We start from the raw sequence: 22866 nt of genomic DNA on the forward strand, positions 1-22866 counted from the left end.
TCTGTTCCCAGACTTGTACCCACATGCTCTTTAGTCAAAGAAAAGAGAAAGGAAGAGAGGGAGAGGGAGGCAGCCGTCTCACCCGTGTCACAGACCCCTTAAAGCTTCTGGCCAAAGAGTTAACTCACATTGTCAGACTGGGCTCAGGGAAGCTAATGAGACCCAATGTAGTATGGTGGAAGAGCCCTGGCTTGAGTCTCAGACTCAGTGACTAATGAGAAAGTCATTTCTCTCCAATCCTTAAGTTTCCTCCCTCATAAAATGTAGATAACGTCTCAATTTAGAGCTGCAAGAGGCCACTAGATTCATCTCCCTCCTTTTACTAAGAAGACAAATGAGAGTTGAAGACATTAAATAATTTACCCAGCCTAAGTAGTTTTGTGGTAAGATCTGAATTCAGGCCTAGCTGTGATGCATTGATTAAGCATTTGCTATACGCTGGGCACTGAGTATGCAAAGACAAGTGATACAGCTGCTCCTCTCAAGGAGCTTACATTCTACAGGGACAGACTGCTCGAGCATCTAAGTGTGTACAAAACAAAGCAGATGCAAGGTAACTGCGGGGGCAGACAAGGCTTCCTAAAGAAGGGCCCCTAACCTGACTCCTTTCTGAAGGAGACTAGCTATCCCAAGAGTCAGGCGAGGAGGAAGGATATTCCAGACACGGAGGAGAGACCGTGGCTCAGATGGAAGATGGAGCATGGTTGGTGCGAGGATCAGCTCGAAGGCCAGTTGGGCTGTCCACAAAATGTGTGTATGGGAGTAAATAAGATGGCTGGAAAAGTAGGAAAGTGGAAGGTTTTGAAGACTTTTCAATGAGTGCCCTACCTGTCTCACGGGGCTATTGTGAAGAAAGCCTTTTGTAGCCCTTAGAGTGCTATAGAAAGATGCCCTATTTTTATTAATACTACCCAGCACCACGCTGCTGGGATGGCCTTGTTTTTTATGCCCCAATTCAGTGATTTCACTACAAGATCCAGCCTTTCCCCTCCTTTATTTGGAGCCCTGGCAAATCTGGGAACAATTTTCCAATTCTGCATATTGTTGGAAGGTGTCTTGTTCAGGAGGCCCTGTGTTTGGACTAGGACAACTTGCCACTGTGAGTTCAAGCTCTCTTGGCTTTTCCATTTGTTGGGCAAACTGCTTGGCAACCAGTGAGGGAAATTTTGGAACTTCTTTTTGGTTTGGGTTAGGGGAGCCAAATCTGGGGTTTCCCTTGGGGATGGGAAACAAATACACTTTGGGGCTGGGAGGCAGTGGACCTGACCCCCAACCCAGCACCCCAACAAAGCCCCATTTCACTGACTCCTGGCAACCCTCCATTGCCTATCAGCAAGACCCAAGCAGTTCTTCAGATATCTGCCAAAGCTGGCAGGTATAACGACCTGTTTGGTATACTGGCAGAAACATTGGATTTGGAGTTAGGGTACCCAGAAGGACATTATAGCTCTGCTATTTACTACCTTTTTTTTTTAAACCCTTACCTTCTGGCTTAGAATCCAAGTCGTAAGGGCTAGGTGTTGGGGGTTAAGTGACTTGCCCAGGGCCATACAGCTAGTGTTCGGTCAAATTTTAACTCAGGAACTCCCATCTTCAGGTCTGACTCTCCATCTTCTAATCTACCTAGCTGCCCCTACTTACTACCTATTGTCCTTAAGCAGGGAAATTTCTCTCCCTCTAGGCCTCCGCTTCATCTTTAAAATGAGTGTTGAGGGAGATAACACCTAGTCTTCCAACTCTAAAACTCTGGTCCTCTAAGTTTGTCTTCACATGCTCTCACATCTTTGGCAAGGAGAAGACCAAGAGTAGTATGCCCAGCATAGGTTCCAGGAACTGTAGGTTCTGCTACAAGCAAAGTCAAGAGAAATTGTTCCTATGAAGCCTTTCGAGGCCCCACTCTTCTTCCCCCTCTAGGGAGCCTTCCTTTTTTTTTAAATTCTTACTTTCTGTCTTGGAATCAATCCTGTGTGTTGGTTCTAAGGCAGAAGAATGGTAAGGGCTGGGCAATGGGGGTCAAGTGACTTGCCCAGGGTTACACAGCTGGGAAGTGTCTGAGGTCAGATTTGAACCCAGGACCTTCTAGGGAGCCTTTCTTGACCATTTTCAACCTCTGATGTTGATTCCTTCCCCTTCTCAGCTACCCTCTATCACTGACTGATACTCAAAGGGGTCTTGGGGGCTGCTGAATGTTGCTCAGGGAGCAAACAGCTGAACCAGGATCAGAGCCCAGCTTTTCTGAGTGTTCAGCCTGCTTTCTGCTCCACTGCTGTTAGGCCCCCTAAACCATCATCCTTTCCAATGCCCATGACGAGTCTGGCTGGGAAGCAGTCCTACCCATGATCCATCCCTCCTTATGTCTGCGTCAGGCCCTTGCACATGGTATCACTTAACACATCGGAGGGATTGTTTAGTGAAATGGGAAGAAGGTTGGACACAGAAAAGCCGGCTTTAGCTCTTGGCCACTCAAAAGCTCTGCATTCTTTTCCTGCTCGAAGCGTCCATTTCTCCATCTGTAAAGTAAGGATAACAGGATTTGCACAAACTCTTTCACTGGGGTGTTGCAGGGATCAAATAGAGACCTAAAAACTTTGTATGTTCAATGCTATATAAATGTGAGTTATTATTAGCTATTTGCAGCTCACTGAAGTGTATCCCAAGATCCTGAACCTCTCTTAGGGGAGAGGCTGGGGGGGGGGGGAACCAAGGGGGAGGAAGCAAATGGAGAGAAGAAAATGGAGCTACAAAAATTCGTCCTGTCCTTGCCTGCCAACCTCCACCCCAACGGCACAATCTCCCTGCCTCCATCGGCACTAAGGCTCCTTTCCATGCTGCCCCTAGCACGCACCCCCCTGCCCAGAGATCCTGAAAAATCGGACTAGGCCAAGACAGAGTGGGTACAGGCAAGGGGCGATTATAAAGGAAGGTTTGGGTTATGATGTCAAGATCTGTGGCGCCCAGAAACCTGAGCAGCTGCTGGGGGCAGGGGAAACCTCAGCCCGGAGAGCTGCCAAAACTGCATTTCCTGCCCCTCACCCCCACCCCCACCGCCCAGAAGCTGAAATCCTGAGGCACTTTGGAGTTCTGGTGGCTGCGGGTGGGTTAAGCCGCCAGATGTTTCCCAGCTGTTGGACCTGGGCCTCCAGCTGAGCCTGAATGCGCAGACCCTGTAGCTTGTAAGTATTCCTATAAACAGTTTGGGGGTTGATGAAGCCCTCACCTGGGGTGGCCACAGAAAAACTTCCCACGGTCCAGGCAGGGAGGTGGGCTTCCTCTGAGATGGTGGTGCATGTTGGGGGACATGGGGGGAGGGCATCCTGCCTGGGTCAGGCCTGGGCCGCCACCTGCTAAAGCAGTGCCTGCCCAACCCTGCCCCCCTCCTGGTCTTCTGGCGCCAGAACCGTGTGGTCCCTGGAATTTGATTATTTGTCTTAGCAGATAATTCAGGCCAGAAGGCTCAGCCTGCCCCTTTCCCTCCTCATTGCTGCTCAGCACTATTCTAGCTCCTATGACCCTCTTCCCACTTACAAAAACCTCTTTTTACTCAGCTTTGTAAAGCCCTGAAATAATAGTGCCTCTCCTGGGTGCTAAATTTATGAACCCTGAGTTCAGTACCCCCTGCTGCATTTTGCTATCTAATAATGATGTGACCCTAGAGAACCTCTTAACCTCGGTTTCCCCATCTGAAAAATAAGGGTGTTGGATTAAATGAGTTCCACATTTGGTCTCTAATATCTTGTGTTCTGTGGTCCCTTCCAGCTAGGACATTTTGGGTCCTAAGATCACTTCTACTTGAATTCTGTCCCACTTTAGCCATTCTCGAAGTCTTTTTCCTCCTCCCCACTCCAGTTCAGGGACCTACCTGAGGACTCTAAGCAGTGGACTTCCCCTGCCTTAGATTAAAAAGACAGAGGGATCATCAGAGTAGGCTCTGGGAATAAATCCAGATCATAAACCTGCCGTGGCCCCACTGCCCCAGCTCCTGGTACCAAAGCGACGTGGACGTGGCAGAAGCCTTCCTCGGTCAGATGAGTAGGAAGTAGACATGGCTATTTTCTCTACTAGAGATGAGGTTCTAATGATAAAAGGCAAATGGGAGTGGAAAGACATCCCCATTCCCAGTAGGAAATCCTAGTTGTAGATCTTTTGTTGGCCCAGTTGGCCTTTGTGCTTTGTCACTAAATTTTAACCTGTTGAACCAAATGTTGTTCAGTCTAGTTGTTTCTGACTCTTCATGACTCCATTTCTGGGGTTTTCTTGGCAAAGACTGTAGTGATTTGCCATTTTCTTCTCTAGCTCATTTTATGAGATGGGGAAACTGAGACAAACAAGGTTAAGTGACTCGTCCAAAGCCCCGCAGCTAGAAAGTGGCTACTGCCAGATTTGAACTAGGGAAAATATCATTATTAATAGTTCGTACTTCTATGGTGCTTTCAGGATGACAAAGCCCTCCTTTTTCCTCACCGGTGGTTAGCCTTTTATAGATGCCAGCACCGAAATTCAGAGAGATTCCTTTCTGCCCAAGGTCATACTAGCAAAGTCAGAGCAAGGACTGAAACCCAAGACCTCTGGCTCCAAGGCTACTGCTCTTTCCGCTATGCTGCTCCTGTCCCACATGCCCAGGCATTTTCCACCTTTCTTCTTGAGATCCCTGCCTTGCTCAGCGCTTTCCAGTCATCTCAGCCTACTATTCATCCCCCAGAACACTTGCCCCCAACGCGGATCCCTTTTCTCTGGGCCTCTTCTGTAGCCTTTGACCTTATACTGTAGTGATTTGTGTATTTATTTCTTCCTCCTAGATATCTTTATATCGATTGAATCCTACTAGATTTGAAAACACAAGGACTGCCTCTCATTCACCTTGGTGTCCCCGACATCTACAAACTGAAGAGAACAATCCATTTCAGTCCATTTCTTTAGCATGTGTACTGCCCTCAGAGCCACATCATCGGGTAGGTAGTACAAAAGATGGTTGTCTCTTTTTTTAATGAATGAGGCCCAAGGAGACGAAGATATTTACTGCATTTCGGAGAGCCAGTCGGTACCGAAGTGAGGATTTGCACCAAGGTCTTCAGACTCTAACTACAGTTAGTGCTCATGTAGTAGTCACTTAAGGAATGGCCATTGAATAAATACATTTTCAGTTCAGTTTAGTGGAATTGACACAGGGTTTGGGGGAAGGAGAAGACTTTGTCTACAGAGTTTTGATATTTACTTGGCTACTCTTAATTTTTAAAAAATAGACCTGATGATCTAGTCACTGTGCTACCTAGATACCTCACTGTGTAGCCTTAAACAAGGCATTTGGGGTACAGTTAGGTGGCTCAGTGAATTGAGAGCCAGGCCTAGAGACGGGAGGTCCCTGGTTCAAATCTTGCCTCACACCCTGGGCAAGTCACGTGACCCCCATTACCTAGCTAGCCCTTCCTTCTCTTCTGCCTTGGAACCAATACACAGAATTGATTCCAAGCTGAAAGGCAAGAGTTTAGAAAAATCCTTTGTCTCCTTTCAACCTCAGTTTCCACATTTGTAGACTGATGATGATAATATTTCATACTCCCACCTCACTGGATTGTCATGAAGAAACCACTTAAAAAACTTTACAGCCACGAGCCAATATAATAAAAATGACCATCCTACCCAAACTTATTTATCTATTTAGTGCCATACCCATTGAACTTCCAAAAATTTTTTTTACTGATTTAGAAAAAACCATAACAAAAAACTTTACAGCCCTTGATGTAAAGCTGCTCACTAACCACTGTGTACTAGAAGCCACTCTGGTTCAGTAATGCCTTCCAACAGCCCAGGGTTCCTTCCATACCGCGGAAGTCTTTCTTCCATGATTCTAGCAACTGGCAGTAAGTGGTATGGAAATGAAGTGAAGGTGGAAGACACTGAAGCGTGAAGGAAAGGCTTAAAGAGAAAGACAAGGAAACAGGAAAGGAAAGAACAAGAAAGGGGAAAGAAGGAAGTTATTGGAACCCTTTCTTCAGTTCTCTCTTATAAACTTGAGAGTTACCAGTTGATTCCTAAGGCGCCTTCTAGTTTTCAATCCTGTGATCAAGCTGGTCCAGCATGACAAAGAAAAGACCAGACAGAATGTGGCAGAAGCCAGTAGGAAGCATCTTGATCAAGCCCGGCAAACCAAGGCATGATCTTGGCCTCCAAGCTTAGCGACATAACCGGTGTGACTACCCTTCTAGCACACACAGGTATTAGGATACTCAGAACGTCCCATCTAGGAAGAACCGCAGCCTATGCTTATCTCTCGGATATTCAGCAAACATTCATTGGGTCTCCATCTATATTCATCCTCCCAGGGTTTACAGAAATCCTAAAATAGCGGGAGTGACCCGGGACCTGAGATATTGTCTGGCCTGATCCTCTTATACAGAGAAGAAAATCGAGGCTTTGTAGAAGGAAGGGACTGAGCCAGGGTCACACAATGAGTAAGTGACAGAATGGAGTCTCGATTCCAGCTCTTCTGATTCCTAGTATAATATTCTTTCCACCACCCCACATTCTTACCTTCTAATAATCTTTTTTTTAACCCTTATCTTCTGTCCTAGAATCAATGCTAAGTATTAGTTCCAAGGCAAAAAAGTGGTAAAAGGTAGACAATCCGGGTGATTTGTCTGGCTAGTCTGGTCCAGATTTGAACCCAGGACCCTCTGTCTCTGGGCCAGGCTTTCTGTCCACTGAACCACCCAACTGCCCCTGGATATGCATTCTCTATGAACCATGACTTACATAGTTTCGCCTAATAGGGATTCTTTATTTGAGATTCATGAACTCACTCCCCCTCAGTTATTTTGATATAAATGTTTTCTTTGGGGATCCTGCGTTTTATTTTATCTATTTTAAAATATTCTGAAGTTGGGACCCCTCTTTGCCAGGACTGGTGCTCCTGCCCTTCCTTCAATCACCTTATAAAACAACCAGGGACATAAAAGACAAACAATGCTGACGATGCCGTGGAATCTGCTGAGGGTACAGACTATGTTGCAAATAAATGCTTATTGAATTTGCATGGCTTTCTGGAAGATAGGGGCCTTGAACAATAGGTTGATTTTGGGGACGTGGAAAGGATTGGAGAGGAGAAGAGTGCTTTAGGCAAGGAACTGAGAATAGGAGAAGAAACGCTTGATGTTTTGTTTGGGGGATGATGAACAAAGCAAGTCGCGTAGAATGAAGATGACCCGTGGAGAAACTGTGAAATAGCTCTGGAAAGACAGAACCAGAATGCTGAGGTCTAAAGACAGGCGTTTGGACTTTGCGCACACGTGGTGGGAGCCACTTCGTGATGTTGGTGGCCATCGTCCTCACTGAATGCCATATAAAGAGCAGCGAGGGCCGGCGGGTGACAACCCAGCATCCCAAGGGGTTGGTTTCAACCAGACCTCGTCCTTCTAGAGGAGACAGAGCAGAAGAGAAAGGGATACAGAAATGGAAGAGAAAAACCTTATAGTCCAAAAGAACAAAAAGCAGAGAACTGTTCATTGCCTTGGGATGATGAAGTGGGAACTGGGGAAGGCCCGGGCTTCCTCCCTGTGACGACCCCTATCTCATCACCTCTTACAGTTCTCTGGAGGGGAAGAAAACAACCGTTCCTAGTCACCCCTCCCCCTCCTGTGGGGCCGTGAGGAAAGCTGTTTGTACAGGATGGGCCCGTTTCTCCCCCCGGAACCATATCTGCAGTGAGACGATTCTCTGGGCCGCTGCAACTCCCCATCGCCATGGTCAGGCTGTCCTTTGAGCTACTCGCCCTGGCACCGTTGCCCTTGGGCCTGCCGTCATCCTTCCGATGGATTTGCCGCGGGTGGAGTTTCCATTAGTCATGCCTGGATGGGACTGTAGAGGCCGGTGTTGCTGGACTGCATGAAGAGGCAGAATGCCAAGAATAAGGGAGAAGAAAGTCCTGTTGCATTCAGAACCCATCTGAAGTACTGGATTCGAGTGTGAACGCCCCACTTCAGGAAGAACATTGACACACGGAGGCACGTTGGAAGATGGCAGCCAGCCCCATGAAGACCCTTGAAGTTGTGCCCCATATTGGAGGGACTGAGAGATAGAGTCGCTGGGTTCAGACCGGTGGGAGATTCCACTTGTTCTGCTCCACCCCACCCCTAAGGCAACTTCCAGGGGGTGAAAGCTCCTGAGGAGCTAGTGTGGAAAACTGAGCGGCCACCAGCTCTTCAGCAATGGAATGGGGTGGCTCCCAAGGGAATGAGTTCCTCACCCCTGGAGATCTTCAGACAAAGGCTGGAAGCTCGCAGAGGGATTCCAGATCGGGTACCCCTTCTGAGGTTCCTTCCAACGCAGACCCCGTCAAGTTCAGGCAGAATATTCTGAGCACTTTCCGATGGTTCTGCTTTCCTTGCAGGACCTGACTGGAGCCAAGATCAGAGTTGTGAAGAATTCATGAATTCTTACACTAAGTCAGATATGTTTTTGCCCAGCAGGCAAGCATTCGTCCTCATCACTCTCTGCCTCGCTTTGGACACAAGGACTGGGTGTCTGACGGGGTGCAATGTTGACACGGAATGGGCTCCCACCCAGCTCCATCAGCGTCTTTGTCCAAAGGGGTCGTGCCTTTAAAATCGTAACCATTCGAACCTAAAAAAAATCAACTGAGTTTAAGAAAAGGGACCCCTCCCCGCCCCCCACCCCCGCCCCCAATTTGGGGAACTTAGAAGAAGGAAGAAGACTGGGTGAGGGAGAAAAAGAGATTTCCTTTGGTTTCAGGGACTCTGAAAGCCTCTCAAGGAAGACAATGAATGGAACCTAAGAATTTGGGGAGGAGAAGCCCAGGCCGTGGACCCACTATAATCACCTGCCCAAGGACTTTTCCTGCAGAACAAATAACCAGGATAGAAGATGGCTCTGGCTTTCAGTTCTGGCTCTGCCACTAAGTCACTTGGTGACCTCAGGCAAATCCCTCCCCCTCTCCAGCTCAAGGAAAAATCAGACAGACAGCTGAAGTCCGATCCAGTTCCAGTTCAAGCATTCTATAATATTTTTCATCCTGAGCCTAGCCCTGACATCTCATTCCTCTGGGCCATTCTTGGGTCTCCTTGCCATTTACAAGGCCCAAGTCCCGTCCTGAGGCTCTGCCTCTTCGGTAAAACCAACATTTACTGTTTTAGTTTTTCCCTCATATTTTTCCCCAGCTCTCCCAAGCAAGTGATTGATGAATGTTTGCTAGATTTTCTTAGTACCTTCCCCAGAAATGTGGTCTTAAAAACTTGAGTGTTAGGGCAGCTAGCTGCATGGCTCAGTGGACAGAGCCAGGCCTAGAGATGGGAGGCCCTAGGTTCCAATCTGGCGTCAGACCCTTCCTAGCTGTGTGACCCTGGGCAAGTCACTTAACCCCCATTGCCTAGCCCTTACTGCTCTTCTGCCTTAGAACTAATACACAGTATTGATTCTAAAATAGAAGGTAAGGGTTAAAAAACAAACAAACAAACTGAGTGTTCAGGAAAAGCTACCCAGGATAGTCCACATAGGGCCATACTTCCACTATTTTTTTTAAGTTTTATCTTCTGTTTTAGAATCCATATTGCATAAAGGTTCTAAGGCAGAAGCTCAATCAAGGCTAGGCAATGGGGATAAAGTGACTTGCCCAGGGTCACACAGCTAGGAAGTGTGAGTTCAGATTTGAACCCAGGACCCTCCATCTCTAGGCCTGGTTCTCCATCCACTGAGCCCCCTAACTGCCCCCCTCAGCCTCTTCTAAATAAGGATGTGTGTGTATACATATGTGGCTGTATCCCTGATTGTTACTGCTTATAAACATTCATATCTGTATAAACATGGGCAACTGCGTGTGTGTTTGTATTCGTCCCCTGATACAAAATGAATCCCTTTGTCACCTCCCAGCAGATGATCGGAGCCCAGCAATCTGGAGAGCAGATGGAGGCGTCCAGGAATCTCTTTATCTCTCGGGCCAGTGTTTAGCTCCAGCCAGGCCTTCCCCAAGGCGAGCACCTCCTCCCCCACTTCCTTCGTTCTCTCTGTTCCTGGGTGGGAGGAGGCTTTAGAGCACTGCTCACCCTCTGGAGGGCAAGGGTCAGTGCCCTCCCTGCTGGGCTTAGAGCTCGGGGCTACCTCCCAGAACTGGAGACGCCCCGCTGATAAGGCTGCCGAGCACCTTTTCCCCTGAGAACGTTTGGATAAGCTGAGTCAGAGGTACCTGCTCCAGGAAGCCATCCTTGACCCCGGCAGCCCTCATGATTTCTTCCCTCTCTAATTCCCTACAGCCGTTATTATTGCTGTTGATGATATGGATAATAACAACCATATGAGCTTAGCAATGTATTGTTAGTTATAATAATAGCTCCCATTTCTATGGTGCTTTAAGGTTTTGTTATTTAGTCAATTAGTTGCGTACAATTCTTCATGACCCCATTTGGGATTTTCTTGGGCAAAGATACTAGAGTGGTTTGCCATTGCCTTCTCCAGCTCATTTTACAGATGAGAAAATGGAGGCAAACAGGGTAAAGGGACTTACCCAAGATCACACAGCTAGGACGTGTCTGAGGTCCTCCTATCTTCAGGGCTGGCTCTTTACCCACTACAATACCTAGCTGCCCCACTTTGGTTTACAAAGTGCTTTAATCAGTACACTTGTGAGAGAATCCAAATATTTTCATCCCCATTTTACAGATGAAGACATTAAGGCCCTGAGGGATTGTGTGACTGACTTAAAGTTCCATAGTAAGTAAATGCTGGATCATTCATCTGAACCCAAGTTTCTATACCACTAATCAGGCCATAAGTATGTGTGGTCCAGAATTGTTCATTTCCTTTCTGGGTGTATCTGGTCTCCCAAATAGATTGTGAGCCCAAGAAGGAAATTTTATGCCAGTTTCATCTTCCCCCAAAACAAATAGCATAGGTCTGGACATATAATATGTTCCAAAAGTCTTGATGTGATTTTAAGCTTTATTGGTTTATATACCAAAAGTCTTCGTGTCTTCAGCTTTAATAGATGTACTCTTTATTTCCTCCTGAAGCTCATTGAATTTCTCCTTTAAAAATGTGGAGGCTATACAATTTGGTGCAAGATATGTTTAGTATTGGTATTACTTTATTGTCTATAGCAAGATGGAATTTCCTTCCTTTTCTAATTATCTCTTTTAATTAGATCTATTTGTGCTTTAGCTTTGTCCAAGATGACTACTGCTGCTTTTTTTACTTCAGATGATGCAAATAAATCCTGCCCTAGCCCCTTACCTTTATATGTGTGTCTCCCTGCCTCATATGTGTTTCTTGTAAACAACACATCACAGCCTTCTGGTTTTTAATCCACTCTGCTATCTGCTTCCATTTTATGAGTGAATTCACCCATTCACATTCACAGTTATGATTACCTGCTGTGTACTCCCCTTCATCTTATTTTGCCCTTTGGATCCTGTTCTTTCTCCTTTCACTTTGTCCCTTCCCACCAATGTTTTGCTATTAATAACCCCCCCCCATTTCCCTCTCCCTTCCATTATACTCCCCTCTTGTCTTATTTACCTCCTACTTCTCTGGAGGGTAAAGTAGGATTCTATACCCAAATGAGTATGGTTGTTATTCCGTCTTTGAGCTACTTATGATGAGAGTAAGCTTTAAGTATTGCCCATCACCACCCTCATCCTCCCCTCCACTGAATGGTTTTTCACACCTCTTTAGGTGAGATAATTTGCCCCATTCTACCTCTCCCTCCCCCTTCTCAGGGCCTCCAGAAAGGTGGGGTCATTAAGTCAGCTTTTCACTCACCAACATGACAGTCTTAAAGAAGTCTGGATGTTGGTCTTCCAGTCGCTCCTCTGAGTCAGTGCTCAAAATGTCTGAACGAATGTATATTCTCAAAATGAATGTCCCAATCTGAACTTTTCGTCCTCTTTTATAGATCTTTTACTCTTGTGTCCCCTCCTCTAAATGTTCATGACTACCAATCACATCAAACGCTTTTCTCCAGGACTGCCCATTCTTTAGTTCTCATCTTCTTTGGTTAGATTATATCTTTTTTAAGTTACTTAACATTTCTTTAAGTTCACCTTTTGTTAGTTACTTAACTTTTTTGTCATTAATTTACCTTTTATAGTTACTTAACACCTTTTTGTAGTAAGATCTAAAAATAAATTGTAGCTTAAAGTTCTAGCTTCACTATAAAGTAAGAGCTAAGTACCTTCATTGTTACAATCAGATTACAATTTTATCTTCACCATAAAGTAAGATCTAAGTATCTTCATTGATACAATCAGGAGATAGCTAAATCCAGGCTTCACACCCCAATTCTAATTTGTAAGGAATGCTTTTCTTCTGTGAGCTCCTTTGAAACTCCTTTTCCATTTAGTCAATTCTATTTTAAAAACTATTTTCTTCTTATATTGTTTTCCTTTCTCTTTCTCATTTTTCCTCTGCTTCTCTTAATTGATTTTTAAAATTCTCTTTAAGTTCTTTTAGAACCTGAGACGAATCCTCTGGCACATATAAACCACTCCTGGTATGGAAATGAGAGGAAATATACCACTAAGAAAGGTTTACTGAACAGCATTGAGGGCATCTATGAACAATGTTGAGGGCATAACTGAGAGAATGTTCTAAGTCACCATGAGATCTTTGGTGTAATGTAAGGTACTAGAATGTATTCCGAAGGAAAGACAATGCCACTGCTACATTGGGTAGAATTCCTGAAAATATGGAATTTTCCCAGGTCTCTGGAGAGATAGGCAAAATTAGGGCCACAGTTTGGTGAGCAGAAAGGCATCTCCATGTAATTTTCAGGGCCTGAACTTTTTTAACTTTTTAAAATGTTTTTCTGTAGTTACATGATTCTTGTTGTCTCCCTCCTTTCTTCCCTCTCCCCTCCCAGAGTTGACAAGCAATTTCACTCAAATCCTATTTCCATATTATTAATTTTTATAACTAAATATTTTTTAACTCACAGTAGAGTGTATACTCAATTATGCTTCAGAACAAGTTCCATCTCCCTCTACTTTCTGCTGAACAAGGCTGATTTTTTTTTAACTTTTATTTTCCATTTTAGAATCAATACTGTGTATTGGTTCCAAAGCAGTAGATCAGTAAGGACCAGGAAATGGGCAACTTGCTCGGGATTACACAGCTAGGAAGAATCTGAGTCCTGATTTGAACCCTGGACTTCCTATCTCTAGACCTGGCTCTCTATTCCCTGAGCCACCTAGCCATCCCTAATTTTTTTCTCAGTGTGTGAATTTGCTTTGGTATAAGTATTTGTTATACTACCCATACTCCACATATCATTGTGGAATTAATATCTAGTTCATACACCTGTGCTACTAGCCTTTGCAAGAAGTTTGGAGAGTAACCAAAAAAAAAAGAGGAAGAAAGGTCAGACAAAGCAGAGAGTGGGACTGAGTAAAAACATGGGCTCCGTTCCCTGCTGAGATGCCTATATGACCACTTGACCTATAGATTGCAATAAGTGGAGGCATCAGTGGAACAGTGAGTAGTGATAAGAGCTTGAAACAAGGAGCAGTAAGGCATAATCAAATCCATACCACCTCTGCCACTAGAAAGGGATTCTCAATCAACTCCCACATCCTTCACCCATTCTTTCTATAACTTCCTATTGACAACTCACTTGGTTTTGCCCTGGTGAGGGGTGGCCACCCATGGTACTACTGTAAGTCCTAAGTTAGTCTGAAGATCCATTTCCCAATAGATAAATGATAAAAGAATGTAAACAAATTGTTTTCAAGGGGGAAAATGCTAACTATTGGTAACCTCATGGAAAGCCATAAGACAGGGATTTGGGAAGAATTCCTGTAGAAAGTCAACTGAATCTTGAAGGAAATAGGGAAGCCAAGCAATAGAGGTGAGGAGCGAGAGCATTCCAGGTGTGGGGGCAGCCAATGAAAAGGCAGTCAGGAAAAAACCCTAATTCACATCTTCTTCACTGGCCCTGTCCATGCTTCACATTCCTCCCCTGCCCTTCTCTTGCCATCCACCTTGCCTTTTTCTGTCCTCTTTCCCCTCCTCTTCCAGTCCCACTTTCTACCTTTTCCAAAAACCACAATCAAATCAATACAGTTATCACCATTGGAAAGGGAAAAGGGGCTTCACTCACTATCAGTCTGACTCCCTAGAAAATAAACTCCTGGAAGGCAAGGATTATCTTTTGAATTTGTATCTCCAATAAATGCATTTCCATTCATTTATTCAGAGACAATCAACCAACAAGCATTTATTGTTATCACTCTAGAACAGGAAAACGGTCCCATTCTCAAAAAAACTTATATTCTAATGAAGGAGAATATATATATATATATATATATATATATATATATATATATATATATATATATATATATATACATATATACATATATATATGTATATATATATAAAACCTCTTCTTACAAGATAAAGTCAGGCTATAAGGAAGTTTACCTTAAAAGAGAAAGCATTTGCACCTGAGGGGATAGGAAAGGCATCCAGAGGGGGAAAGGGCTTGAGCTGACTCTTAAAGCACTGGAGTGGAAGATGGATGTAATTGGGGAAGAACAGCAAGAGGAAGAATGTGTTACTGTGAGACTGGAAAGAAAAGAAGAGGCCAGATTGTAAATAACCTGAGTTTAATGTCACGTGAGATTGATATTTGTTCTGAGATATAATAGAAAGCTACGCCAATTTATTGAGTGGCAGGTTGACATGATCAGACATATTATTTTAGGAAAATCACTAGGATCTAAAGATAGGATGGATAGGAATAGAAAAAGATTTAAGATAGAAAGTCCAATTAAAAACTACTGCAAAAATTTGGAACTACATCTAGAGAGCTGTAAAATTGTGTGTACTCTTAGACCTCGCAATACCATTTTTGGTATTCCCTAGGAAATCAGGGAAAAGGAAAAGGGCCCTTGTGTTCCAAAATATTTATAGCAGCTCTCTTTGTGGTGGCAAAGAACTGGAAATTGAGGGGATGCCTATCATTTGGGGAATGCCCAAATAAATTGTGGTATATAATTGTGATGGAATATAACTGCACTATAAGAAATGATGAATAGACTGATTATTTTTAATTCAGAAAGAACTATACAAGATAGCGAATAGTGAAATGAGTAGAACCAGGAGGACATTATACACAGCCTCAGAACTAATACTGAAAGAATAAACTGAGAATGTTACCTCCAAGACGTGAGCAGAAAGATCAAACATGAAAGATTTAATTTAGATGAGACATTTTGGCCTCCATGACAATTTCCTATGTGATGCAGGGAGGGTGGGTAGGGGTCAGAACACTAGTGGATGGAATCTATGGTGGAGATATGAAGAAAAGTAGGTTAAAGATATAAGAGACTGGGATTTCATTTATGTAATAACTTCTTTTTCTTTATATATGAAAATACCTATTTTGTTTGGATTTTTAAATACTTGGAATAAAAAAAGCTACTGTAAATTCATTTGGAGGGACAAAAGAAGGAAATAATGAAGAAAGATAAGAATGAGGGAGGGATAACACTTCCAAACTTCAGACTATACTGTTAAGTAGCAGTCATCAAAACCCTTTGGTATTAATGGAGCAGACTAGATTAAGGAAGAATCAGAAATAATGAGACTCAATTACCCAGTTTTTGTTAAATCCAAAAACATAAATTACTTAGGCAAGAACTCTCAACATACAACTGTTAATGACTTAATTGTTTGATTAATGGCATACATATTAAATAGCAGTAATTTGTACATTTAATGCTTGGGAGTAAAGTAATAGCCTCTGAGTTGTGAGTCATTTTTAACTTGTGTAGATCTTTGATTTGGGAAAACTGAAAAGCAGTGTGACAGAAATTAGATCAATGATACCATATTCCACAATAAATTCAAAATAGATTACAATCTGATTATTAAAGGTCAAACTACAAAAAAATTAGAAACAGATTCTCCACCTTTTACAGCGATGGAGAAAAGATGTATTTTTTTTTCTGGTGATATTAGCCAATTATTAAAGAAAGGTGAACTTTTTTTTCTTTTACCCTTACCTTCTTAGAATTGATAGCATTGGTTCCAAGGCAGATGATTGGTAGGGCTAAGCAATTAGGGTTAAGCGTTACCCAGAATCACACAGTTAGGAAGTATCTGAGATCACACTTGAACCCAGGACCTCTCTTATCCCATCCTGGCTCTCTATCCACTGAGCCACCTTGCTGCCCCAAGGTGAACTTTTTAAAAACAAGGGTGACTGTTATAGCTTCAAGTACTATGTAATCAGTTGAACAAACTAAAGATAACACCTTCCTCATCCATTTTATTGCGGGTTCAGGGGTCCTGATGCTAGAATCGTCTTCTTACAGATGGATATTCTTTTGCTTGGAAGCCTTTCTCCAACCGGATGTAATACTATACAGAAAATTCCACAAACCCCTTCTCTCTACTTTTACACCACTTATAAGATGCTGAAGACTCCACCGGGCTAGGCTACTCTCGGAGTGTATCCTGCTGGCAGCTTAGCTCTACCATGCAGAACAAAGTAAGTACAATCCAGAACTGGCGTAAGCTTGAAGATGCTTCGCATGGCAGGTGAATCTAATTCCTGCAGATGGTCTTCTCACTCTGTTCGAGCTTCAGTTCTGAACATTTCATAAAGGAATCCTGGCATTGCACTTGAGAAAAGCAGGTTGGAAGAGAGCGTCGTCTTTATTTTACCTTCCGCCCCTCCCCACGATGAGTCTGGGCATGAAATTTAGTGACCTGAATTCAAATGTGGAACAACAATCCAAAACATAAAAATAGTCCCTTAGATTTGGGTGTTATCAAGAAGGTAACTAACTGGAGGAATGCCAAGAAGTGAAGAAGCAACTCTCTTAACTTTAAAAAAGATGAACAAGGCAAAAGAAAATGCTAAACTTTACTTGAAAGGTACCAGAAGCCTGGGAAAATTGACCATGACTAGTGGCCCCCTAAATAACAAAGGGAGATTGTGTTGCTGGCATAAACCCATTTAGTTCCTCCTCACCTTTGACATGGAAAGAGAAAAGAGAAGGAATTCTCTTTCTTTTTTCTTTTTCTTTAAAAAAAAAAAACCCTTACCTTCTGTCTTAGAATAGATAGTATCAATTCCAAAGCAGAAGAGTGCTAAGGACTAGGCAATTGGGTTTAAGTGACTTGCCCAGGGTCACTCAACTAGGACACATCAGAGTCCAAATTTGAACCCAAGACCTTCTATCTCCAAACCTGGCTCTCCATCCACTGAGCCACCTCGCTGCCCCAAGAATTCTCTTTCAAAAGAGTAGATATTAACTCTCAGATGCTCAGCCCTTTCCTCTAGGAGTCAAGGGAACGTGCTCCTAAGTATGATTAGATGCAATCTAGACTTTGGATGGATACTCCTGGTTCTATGGACCAGAGTACTGGTCCTGCAACTGCTGCTGCCTCAGGAAATTTCTGGTTGAATCCTCCTAGATTCTGTGTGTGTGCACACATGTGGGCATGTATGTATTGCATGTATATATGTGTATCCATACATGTGTGTAACCACCTCCTGGTCTTGGTACTGTCCCTCCTCCTCTCTTTCTTCCTCTTCTTCAGCCTCTTTCTCCTTACCTGTATCCCCATCCCTTGTGATCTCTCCCACATGAGGAAGCACTTTGGGCCTCGGTGCTTCTTTCACCCTCTTTCTCACCTACTGTTTCCTGATGGTCTCTTCATCGTTCATCGCTGATAAATGCTTTGCAAAGTGGTTGGGAGGCATTAAGTCACTCCATAGGCTTCTTCCCCACAGCTGCTGAGAGGTGCCCAGCCAAGAACGTCGGGCTGGCATGCAGAGAAAACTGGTGATGGCACTGAGAACAGTTTCATTGATGCAGCCTGATGTGATGACTTGTCAATCTTTAAGAAGATCCATTGTTTTCAAAAGCTTTTCTGCAGAGTCGATGGCATTCAATCCACTTGGGGGATCTCTAATTGGATATATGGATGAGCAAGAGAAAACCATCAAGAGGTAGCATTGAGTTTATGAACATTTTCTCTTCAGATACTCCTCCAGTTAAATGGAACTGAGAAAAAGAGGACTTCCTACAACTGAGGAAACCCTATTGATGGGGGCTGAAGTCAGTGGAGTGTATAATTGAAAATCTGTGACTCTAAAAAAAGCTACATTTCCCAGGAGCCCACTGACTTCCTGTCATTACGTACTTCCTGTAGACAGGGGATAAATATTGAGTGGGAGGTCCTGCCCCGTTCTTTTTGGCATGATGACATCGAGCTTTGTGGCCATGGTAAGCTAAGCATGGGAATTTTAAAATGGCTGATCAGCCTTGGACACATGGTCTTTATTTTGTATCCTCTTTATTCCTTGATTTCTAATGATCATTAATAAATCTTTAAAATATAATATTTCATTATTTGAGATTAACTTTAATTTTTACAGGAGGAATGGTAAAATGTAACATACCTGGCCTTCAGGTGGTGGGAGTCAGAGTAGACACTATAACAAATGTAATGAAGGCACCAGAAGAAAAAAGTGGAAAAGCATTGAGAATTGTGGAAGAAAGAGTTGGAAAGAGAATTAATAGCTTGGCACAAAAGATACAAAGCCTTTGCCAAGCCACAGACTCCTTGAAAATTAGAATGGATCAAGTAGAAGTTAATGACTCCAAGAGACGACATATAGTAAAACAAAGTTAAAATACTGAGAGAGAGAGAGAGAAAGAGAGAGAGCAAAAGTGAAAGAGCAAGAGTGAGAGAGTGAGGGAGAGAGCAAGAGCGAGAGAGTGAGGGGGAGAGAGAGAGAGAGAGAAAGAGTGAGAGAGAGAGAGAGAGAGACCTTGTATCAAAATAACTGACCTAGAAAACAGATTGTGAAGAAATAGTTCAAGAAGTTTTGGACTACCTGAAAACCATGACCAAAAAAATAATAATAATAACCCAGATATCATATTTTAAGAAATCATAATAGAAAACTGTCAGATCTCTTGGAACCAGAAGGCAAAATGAAAATAGAAAGAATTCGTTGGTAAGTTCCTGAGAGAAACCCCAAATAAAAACTGCCAAGAACATTCTAGTCAAGATTCAGAGCTTCCAGATCAAAGGGAAAATAGTGCAAGCAGCCAGAAAGAAATTAAAGTATGGAAAAGCAATAGTTAGAATCACACAAGATTGAGTAGCCATCATCATAAGAGTGGAAGGAGCAACAAGGTAGCTCTACAGATAGAGAGCCAGGCCTAGAGACTGATGGTCCAGGATTTAAATTTGGCCTCAGACACTTTCTAGCTGTGTGACCCTGGGCAAGTCACTTAGCCCCAAATGCCTATCCCTTAGTGCCCTTCTTCTTTGTATCAATTCTAAGGCAGAAGGTAAGAGTTTTTTAAAAGATGTAAAAACAATGCAGGTAAAATGAGAAGAAAAGCAGGAAATTGGGAGTGGGGGGTGGTGTCTTTGCAGCAAATTTGAGAAAGGTCTCATTCTTAAACTATATATAGAACTGAATCAGAACAAAAGCTATTCTTCAAATGACAAATGGTTAAACTATATGAATAGGCAGTTTTCAGAGGAAGAAATTAGAACTATCAATAGTTATATGAAAATATTATTCTAATTACTAATAATTAGAAAAATTAAAATTAAAACAATTCTAAAGCACTACTTCATACTTATCAGATTGGCTACGTTGACCAAAAAAAGAAAAGAAAAGAAAATGACAAATGAAGGAGAGGATATGGGAAAATACATACACTAATGCACAGAAGAGTGGTAAGTGCTGGGCAACTAGGGGTAAATGACTTACCAAAGATCACACAGTTAGGAAGTATCTGAGGCCAGATTTGAGCCCAGGACCTCCTGTCTAATGCATTGTTGATAGAACTGTGAACTATTCCAGCCATTCTGAAAAGCATTTTGGAACTATACTCAAAACCTATTATACTATGCTTACTGTTTGACCCAGGATACCACTTCTAAGTCTATACTCCCAAAGAGATCACAGAAAGAAGAAAAGGACCCATGAGTACAAAAATATTTATAGCCACTCATTGTGGTAGCAAAGAATTAGAAGCTAAGGGAATGCTCATCTTTTGGGAAATGGCTGAACAGGTTATGCTATTTGAATGCAATGGAATACTATTGTTTTATTTTTTCCTTAATAATGAAAGGGATGATGTGAGAAAAACCTGAGAAGATTTGTATGAATTGATACAGAGTAAAGGGAACAGAGCCAGGAGAAAATGTATTTAGCAATAGCAATAATCAACTCTGAAAGCCTTACTAACTTTGATCAAAACAACGATCAACTGCAATTCCAAAGGACTCATGATGAAATATGCTTTTCATCTCCAGAGAGAGAAGTGATGGATTCACAGAACATATCAAAGTATATTTTCTTATTTTTGTTCTTTTTCTTCTCATATTCCTCCTCTTCCTTCTTCTCTCTCATGGTTAATGTGGAAATTTGTTTTGCATGACTATACACGTTTGTAATGGGTTTTATTATTCTTGCCTTCCCAACATGTCAAGGATGGGAGAAAGGTTGGAAAGAATTTAGAACTGAAGATAACACATTTAAAAAAAAAATAAAAAGAAACGAGTAATCAATCAAAATAAAGAAAAATTAAGGAAAGATGAGGAGGGGAAAAAATAAATAGATTAAGGAAGGATCTGTCCTAAGCAAAACAAATTTGAACTAAGAAAGGTGGATTTGAAAGGGAGGATTAAAAGAAAAGAAAGGATAAGAGCCTATTATTGACTTTGAGTTAGGAAAGAGAAGAGGAACAGAAAAGCAGAAGCAGACTGCATCAACCTAGAGCCAGGATGGTGAACCTATGGCACACAGAATGTTCTTTGTAGGCATACACCACCACCCCCCCCAATTTGTTACTAGAAAGGCAGAGAAATTCAGGCAGAGCTGATCCCCTCCCACTCTCCACCATGCCTAACAACATTTTTCACCCCACCCACTCCCCACAGCAGCCAATGGGAGTGCATAGGGGATAAGGTGGGTGACTCACAGGCAGCAGAGCTGGAGGGGAGAGGAAGGGAGCACTTGGACCACTCCCCCTCCCCCACTTTACACTCACTGAGGACACTCCTCACTTCACCCACCGCTCCACCCAGAAGCCAAATGGAAATGCTTCCTCCCACCCCTATGTGGGGTAAGGGGAAGAGGGGCATTGTAAATTTCAAAAGTCTCCATCTTGGTATAGCACCCAAAAATTGTGCATACCCACACTACACGGGCATGTGCTAGTCAATGACAAATCAGAAATAACTAACTGCCCACCTGGGCTGTCCTAAGCCAAGCTAGAGCCAACCATTGGCACTTGTGAGGCACAGGAAGTGAGGTAGGGAACAGCCTCTGGAATTCGCTCACTTCCTGTGGAGAGAGCGAGATGCCAGTTGGTGTTAGAAGCTTGGACAGGGAGGACGCCCGCAGACAGCTTTCCTTCAGATCGGTCACGTGAGTTAAGGACTGATTCTTTCCACCTTGGCCTTGGGCCTAAAACTCCCTCTGCCTTGGTCAGAGGTTGAGTAGCCCCTTTCCCCTTTCTCCTCTCTCCTTCTCTCCCTCTCCTTTCCCTACTCCCATTGTGATTAAAACCTCCATAAACTCCATTCTGACTTGAGTGTTTCATTTTAGGAATTTCATAAGTAAATTCCTTGGCGGCCATTGTTCAATATTACAACAATCTTAAAAAGGTGAAATTTTCACCATTACAGCATGGCATTTGGTCTCTAAAAGGTTTGCCATCACTGACCTAGAGCACTAGTGCTAAGCATACTCCTCTCTCACCACCCTTTTTCCCTTTGTAGAGGGAACAAGAAACAAAGAGAAGGAAAATATAAGAGGATAAGATGTGGGGAAATAGATAATTTCTTCTTTTTTCCAGCATTGATTTTGTTTGAGCAAAAACTTTTGAATTTCATATAATCAAAATTGTCACTTTTATCTTTTAGATAATCTCCTTATTTGGTTAAGAATTCCCTCCCTCATTAACGCATTGGTGGTGGAGTTGTGAATTAATCCAACCATTCTGGAGGGCAATTTGGAATTATGCCCAAAGGGAGCTAAAAGACTGTCTGCTCTTTGATCCAGCCATAGCACTGCTGGGTTTGTACCCCAGAGAGATAATAAGGAAAAAGACTTGTACAAGAATATTCATAGCTGTGCTCTTTGTAGTGGCAAAAAATGGGAAAATGAGGGGGATGCCCTTCAATTGGGGAATGGCTGAATAAATGGTAGTATATGTTGGTGATGGAATACTATTGTGCTCAAGGAATAATAAACTGGAGTAATTCCATGTGAACTGGAATGACCTCCAGGAATTGCTGCATAGTGAGAGGATCAGAACCAGGAGAATGCTTTACACAGAGGCTGATACACTGTGGAACAATCAAATGTAATGGACTTGGGGGCAGCTGGGTAGCTCAGTGGATTGAGAGCTAGCCCTAGAGATGGGAGATCCTAGGTTCAAATCTGGCCTCAGACACTTCCCAGCTGTGTGACCCTGGGCAAGTCATTTGACCCCCATTGCCTAGCCCTTACCACTCTTCTGCCTTGGAGCCAATACACAGTATTGACTCCAAGACGGAAGGTAAGGGTTTTTTTTTTTTTTTAATTAAAAAAAAATGTAATGGACTTCTCCATTAGTGGCAATGCAGTGATCCTGAACAACCCGGAGGGATCAATGAGAAAGAACACTATCCACATTCAGAGGAAAAACTGTGGGAGTAGAAACACAGAAGAAAAACAACTGCTTGATTACATGGATCAATGGGGATATGATTGTGGTTGTAGACTCTAAATGATCACCCTAGTGCAAACAACAACAACATGGAAATAGATTTTGATCAAGGACATATGTAAAACCCAGTGGAACTGCGCTTTGGCTATGGGAAGGGGTGGGGGGA

General features: G+C 43.0%; 1 long non-coding RNA gene across 2 annotated transcripts; it reads left to right on the forward strand.

The window, feature by feature from the left end:
• Positions 1-2719: 2719 nt before the first annotated feature.
• On the forward strand, positions 2720-22527 carry LOC103097174 (uncharacterized). 2 transcript variants are annotated; one of them, XR_008915439.1, is made up of 3 exons: positions 2720-3173; positions 4797-4949; positions 16320-22527. It is a non-coding gene; the product is annotated as an uncharacterized LOC103097174 (long non-coding RNA). The 2 variants fall into 2 exon arrangements; XR_008915438.1 differs by lacking the exon at positions 16320-22527 and having other exon boundaries at positions 4797-9811.
• Positions 22528-22866: the final 339 nt, after the last annotated feature.

Source organism: Monodelphis domestica, chromosome 1 (assembly GCF_027887165.1).
Source record: "Monodelphis domestica isolate mMonDom1 chromosome 1, mMonDom1.pri, whole genome shotgun sequence".
Taxonomy (NCBI): Eukaryota; Metazoa; Chordata; class Mammalia; order Didelphimorphia; family Didelphidae; genus Monodelphis; species Monodelphis domestica.